The 6,000-nt window shown below is 38.2% G+C and overlaps 1 non-coding gene across 1 annotated transcript; it reads left to right on the top strand.

The window, feature by feature from the left end:
• Positions 1-1,462: 1,462 nt before the first annotated feature.
• On the top strand, positions 1,463-1,535 carry TRNAF-GAA (transfer RNA phenylalanine (anticodon GAA)). The gene has a single exon. It is a non-coding gene; the product is annotated as a tRNA-Phe (tRNA).
• Positions 1,536-6,000: the final 4,465 nt, after the last annotated feature.

The raw sequence follows: 6,000 nt of genomic DNA, 5'->3' as shown, positions 1-6,000 counted from the left end.
GTAAACTCTTGTCTGAATTACCTTCCCCTTGAACACAGATGTCAGTATTCAGATGACATTGCTTACCTACTCATGCCACATATATCTGGGTAATATAGTGCTAGTCCATTCAGAGTTAAAAAAACAACTACCTAACCTGGATCCCAAAAATGCTATTTACCCATTGCACCAGTTAACTGGGGAATGATACAGGACTCCTTAAAAGATTTCTCTACCATATGAGGTTAAAAATCCAGGTCCTGCATCTATTTTGTTAAATGGTTTAAATTAAAGTATGAAGACCACAGCTAAAAGCAGGCCAAAATAGCTCAGTTGGGAGAGCGTTAGACTGAAGATCTAAAGGTCCCTGGTTCAATCCCGGGTTTCGGCACAGTTGAGAGGTTCCTTGCTTCTAACAAAATAGGTCTTGGAATCAGCTGTAGTACTTTTTCTCTATTCATCAAATTTTTTCCAACTGATCTACAACACAATCAATTTAACATAGACTTTGCTTTATGTCCTCCTTCTAAACTTGCTTCCACCTCTCTTACCTTCAGGTTTGACAATGAATATTTCCCCTTTTTCATGCTTTTTTGTAAAGTAAACTCTTGTCTGCATTACCTTCCACCTCCCCTTGAATACAGATGTCAGTAGTCAGATGACATTGCTTACCTACTCATGCCAAATATATCTGGGTAATATAGTGCTAGTCCATTCAGAGTTAAAAAAACAACTACCTAACCTGGATCCCAAAACTGCTATTTGCCCATTGCACCAGTTAATTGCGGAATGATACAGGACTCCTTAAAACATATCTCTACCATATGAGGTTAAAAATCCAGGTCCTGCATCTATTTTGTTAAACGGTTTAAATTAAAGAATGAAGTCCACATCTATAAGCAGGCTGCAATAGCTCAGTTGGGAGAGCGTTAGACTGAAGATCTAAAGGTCCCTGGTTCAATCCCGGGTTTCGGCACAGTTGAGAGGTTCCTTGCTTCTAACAAAATAGGTCTTGGAATCAGCTGTAGTACTTTTTTCTCTATCAACATTTTTATCAACTGATCTACAAAATGATCAATTCAACATAGACTTTGCTTTCTGTCCTCTTTTAAACTTTCTTCCACCTATCTTGCCTTCAGGTTTGACAATGAATGTTTCCCATTTCGTCCTTTTTTGTAAAGTAAACTCTTGTCTGCATCACATTCCACTTCCCCTTGAACACAGATGTCAGTAGTCAGATGACATTGCTTACCTACTCATGCCAAATATATCTAGGTAATATAGTGCTAGTCCATTCAGAGTTAAAAAAACAACTACCTAACCTGGATCCCAAAAATGCTATTTACCCATTGCACCAGTTAACTGGGGAATGATACAGGACTCCTTAAAACATATCTCTACCATATGAGGTTAAAAATCCAGGTCCTGCATCTATTTTGTTAAATGGTTCAAATTAAAGTATGAAGACCACAGCTATCAGAAGGCCGAAATAGCTCAGTTGGGAGAGCGTTAGACTGAAGATCTAAAGGTCCCTGGTTCAATCCCGGGTTTCGGCACAGTTGAGAGGTTCCTTGCTTCTAACAAAATAGGTCTTGGAATCAGCTGTAGTACTTTTTCTCTATTCATCAAATTTTTCCAACTGATCTACAACACAATCAATTTAACATGGACTTTGCTTTATATCCTCCTTCTAAACTTGCTTCCACCTCTCTTACCTTCAGGTTTGACAATGAATATTTCCCATTTCATGCTTTTTTGTAAAGTAAACTCTTGTCTGCATTACCTTCCACTTCCCCTTGAACACAGATGTCAGTAGTCAGATGACATTGCTTACCTACTCATGCCAAATATATCTGGGTAATATAGTGCTAGTCCATTCAGAGTTAAAAAAACAACTACCTAACCTGGATCCCAAAAATGCTATTTACCCATTGCACCAGTTAATTGCGGAATGATACAGGACTCCTTAAAACATATCTCACCATATGAGGTTAAAAATCCAGGTCCTGCATCCATTTTGTTAAATGGTTTAAATTAAAGTATGAAGACCACAGCTATAAGCAGGCTGAAATAGCTAAGTTGGGAGAGCGTTAGACTGAAGATCTAAAGGTCCCTGGTTCAATCCTGCGTTTCGGCACAGTTGAGAGGTTCCTTGCTTCTAACAAAATAGGTCTTGGAATCAGCTGTAGTACTTTTTTCTCTATCAACATTTTTATCAACTGATCTACAAAATGATCAATTCAACATAGACTTTGCTTTCTGTCCTCCTTTTAAACTTTCTTCCACCTATCTTGCCTTCAGGTTTGACTATGAATGTTTTCCATTTCGTCCTTTTTTGTAAAGTAAACTCTTGTCTGCATCACATTCCACTTCCCCTTGAACACAGATGTCAGTAGTCAGATGACATTGCTTACCTACTCATGCCAAATATATCTGGGTAATATAGTGCTAGTCCATTCAGAGTTAAAAAAACAACTACCTAACCTGGATCCCAAAAATGCTATTTACCCATTGCACCAGTTAACTGGGGAATGATACAGGACTCCTTAAAACATATCTCTACCATATGAGGTTAAAAATCCAGGTCCTGCATCTATTTTGTTAAATGGTTCAAATTAAAGTAGGAAGACCCCAGCTATCAGAAGGCCGAAATAGCTCAGTTGGGAGAGCGTTAGAGTGAAGATCTAAAGGTCCCTGGTTCAATCCCGGGTTTCGGCACAGTTGAGAGGTTCCTTGCTTCTAACAAAATAGGTCTTGGAATCAGCTGTAGTACTTTTTTCTCTATTAACATTTTTATCAACTGATCTACAAAATGATCAATTCAACATAGACTTTGCTTTCTGTCCTCCTTTTAAACTTTCTTCCACCTATCTTGCCTTCAGGTTTGACTATGAATGTTTTCCATTTCGTCCTTTTTTGTAAAGTAAACTCTTGTCTGCATCACATTCCACTTCCCCTTGAACACAGATGTCAGCAGTCAGATGACATTGCTTACCTACTCATGCCAAATATATCTGGGTAATATAGTGCTAGTCCATTCAGAGTTAAAAAAACAACTACCTAACCTGGATCCCAAAAATGCTATTTACCCATTGCACCAGTTAACTGGGGAATGATACAGGACTCCTTAAAACATATCTCTACCATATGAGGTTAAAAATCCAGGTCCTGCATCTATTTTGTTAAATGGTTCAAATTAAAGTAGGAAGACCCCAGCTATCAGAAGGCCGAAATAGCTCAGTTGGGAGAGCGTTAGAGTGAAGATCTAAAGGTCCCTGGTTAAATCCCGGGTTTCGGCACAGTTGAGAGGTTCCTTGCTTCTAACAAAATAGGTCTTGGAATCAGCTGTAGTACTTTTTTCTCTATTAACATTTTTATCAACTGATCTACAAAATGATCAATTCAACATAGACTTTGCTTTCTGTCCTCCTTTTAAACTTTCTTCCACCTATCTTGCCTTCAGGTTTGACTATGAATGTTTTCCATTTCGTCCTTTTTTGTAAAGTAAACTCTTGTCTGCATCACATTCCACTTCCCCTTGAACACAGATGTCAGTAGTCAGATGACATTGCTTACCTACTCATGCCAAATATATCTGGGTAATATAGTGCTAGTCCATTCAGAGTTAAAAAAACAACTACCTAACCTGGATCCCAAAAATGCTATTTACCCATTGCACCAGTTAACTGGGGAATGATACAGGACTCCTTAAAACATATCTCTACCATATGAGGTTAAAAATCCAGTTCCTGCATCTATTTTGGTAAATGGTTCAAATTAAAGTATGAAGACCCCAGCTATCAGAAGGCCCAAATAGCTCAGTTGGGAGAGCGTTAGACTGAAGATCTAAAGGTCCCTGGTTCAATCCCGGCTTTTGGCACAGTTGAGACGTTCCTTGCTTCTAACAAAATAGGTCTTGGAATCAGCTGTAGTACTTTTTCTCTATTCATCAAATTTTTTCCAACTGATCTACAACACAATCAATTTAACATAGACTTTGCTTTATGTCCTCCTTCTAAACTTGCTTCCACCTCTCTTACCTTCAGGTTTGACAATGAATATTTCCCATTTCATGCTTTTTTGTAAAGTAAACTCTTGTCTGCATTACCTTCCACTTCCCCTTGAACACAGATGTCAGTAGTCAGATGACATTGCTTACCTACTCATACCAAATATATCTGGGTAATATAGTGCTAGTCCATTCAGAGTTAAAAAAACAACTACCTAACCTGGATCCAAAAAATGCTATTTACCCATTGTACCAGTTAATTGCGGAATGATACAGGACTCCTTAAAACATATCTCTACCATATGAGGTTAAAAATCCAGGTCCTGCATCTATTTTGTTAAATGGTTTAAATTAAAGTATGAAGACCACAGCTATAAGCAGGCTGAAATAGCTCAGTTGGGAGAGCATTAGACTAAAGGTCCCTGGTTCAATCCCGGGTTTCGACACAGTTGAGAGGTTCCTTGCTTCTAACAAAATAGGTCTTGGAATCAGCTGTAGTACTTTTTCTCTATTCATCAAATTTTTTCCAACTGATCTACAACACAATCAATTTAACATAGACTTTGCTTTATGTCCTCCTTCTAAACATGCTTCCACCTCTCTTACCTTCAGGTTTGACAATGAATATTTCCCATTTCATGCTTTTTTGTAAAGTAAACTCTTGTCTGCATTACCTTCCACCTCCCCTTGAAAACAGATGTCAGTAGTCAGATGACATTGCTTACCTACTCATGCCAAATATATCTGGGTAATATAGTGCTAGTCCATTCAGAGTTAAAAAAACAACTACCTAACCTAGATCCCAAAACTGCTATTTGCCCATTGCACCAGTTAATTGCGGAATGATACAGGACTCCTTAAAACATATCTCTACCATATGAGGTTAAAAATCCAGGTCCTGCATCTATTTTGTTAAATGGTTTAAATTAAAGTATGAAGACCACATCTATAAGCAGGCCGCAATAGCTCAGTTGGGAGAGCGTTAGACTGAAGATCGAAAGGTCCTTGGTTCCATCCCGGGTTTCGGCACAGTTGAGAGGTTCCTTGCTTCTAACAAAATAGGTCTTGGAATCAGCTGTAGTACTTTTTTCTCTATCAACATTTTTATCAACTGATCTACAAAATGATCAATTCAACATAGACTTTGCTTTCTGTCCTCCTTTTAAACTTTCTTCCACCTATCTTGCCTTCAGGTTTGACTATGAATGTTTTCCATTTCGTCCTTTTTTGTAAAGTAAACTCTTGTCTGCATCACATTCCACTTCCCCTTGAACACAGATGTCAGTAGTCAGATGACATTGCTTACCTACTCATGCCAAATATATCTGGGTAATATAGTGCTAGTCCATTCAGAGTTAAAAAAACAACTACCTAACCTGGATCCCAAAAATGCTATTTACCCATTGCACCAGTTAACTGGGGAATGATACAGGACTCCTTAAAACATATCTCTACCATATGAGGTTAAAAATCCAGGTCCTGCATCTATTTTGTTAAATGGTTCAAATTAAAGTATGAAGACCCCAGCTATCAGAAGGCCGAAATAGCTCAGTTGGGAGAGCGTTAGAGTGAAGATCTAAAGGTCCCTGGTTCAATCCCGGGTTTCGGCACAGTTGAGAGGTTCCTTGCTTCTAACAAAATAGGTCTTGGAATCAGCTGTAGTACTTTTTTCTCTATTAACATTTTTATCAACTGATCTACAAAATGATCAATTCAACATAGACTTTGCTTTCTGTCCTCCTTTTAAACGTTCTTCCACCTATCTTGCCTTCAGGTTTGACTATGAATGTTTTCCATTTCGTCCTTTTTTGTAAAGTAAACTCTTGTCTGCATCACATTCCACTTCCCCTTGAACACAGATTTTCAGTAGTCAGATGACATTGCTTACCTACTCATGCCAAATATATCTGGGTAATATAGTGCTAGTCCATTCAGAGTTAAAAAAACAACTACCTAACCTGGATCCCAAAAATGCTATTTACCCATTGCACCAGTTAACTGGGGAATGATAC

This window comes from Lissotriton vulgaris, chromosome 8 (assembly GCF_964263255.1).
Source record: "Lissotriton vulgaris chromosome 8, aLisVul1.2, whole genome shotgun sequence".
Classification (NCBI taxonomy): domain Eukaryota; kingdom Metazoa; phylum Chordata; class Amphibia; order Caudata; family Salamandridae; genus Lissotriton; species Lissotriton vulgaris.
The sequence above is the reverse complement of the archived record's forward strand: the minus strand, read 5'-3'. Positions and strand labels throughout refer to the sequence as shown.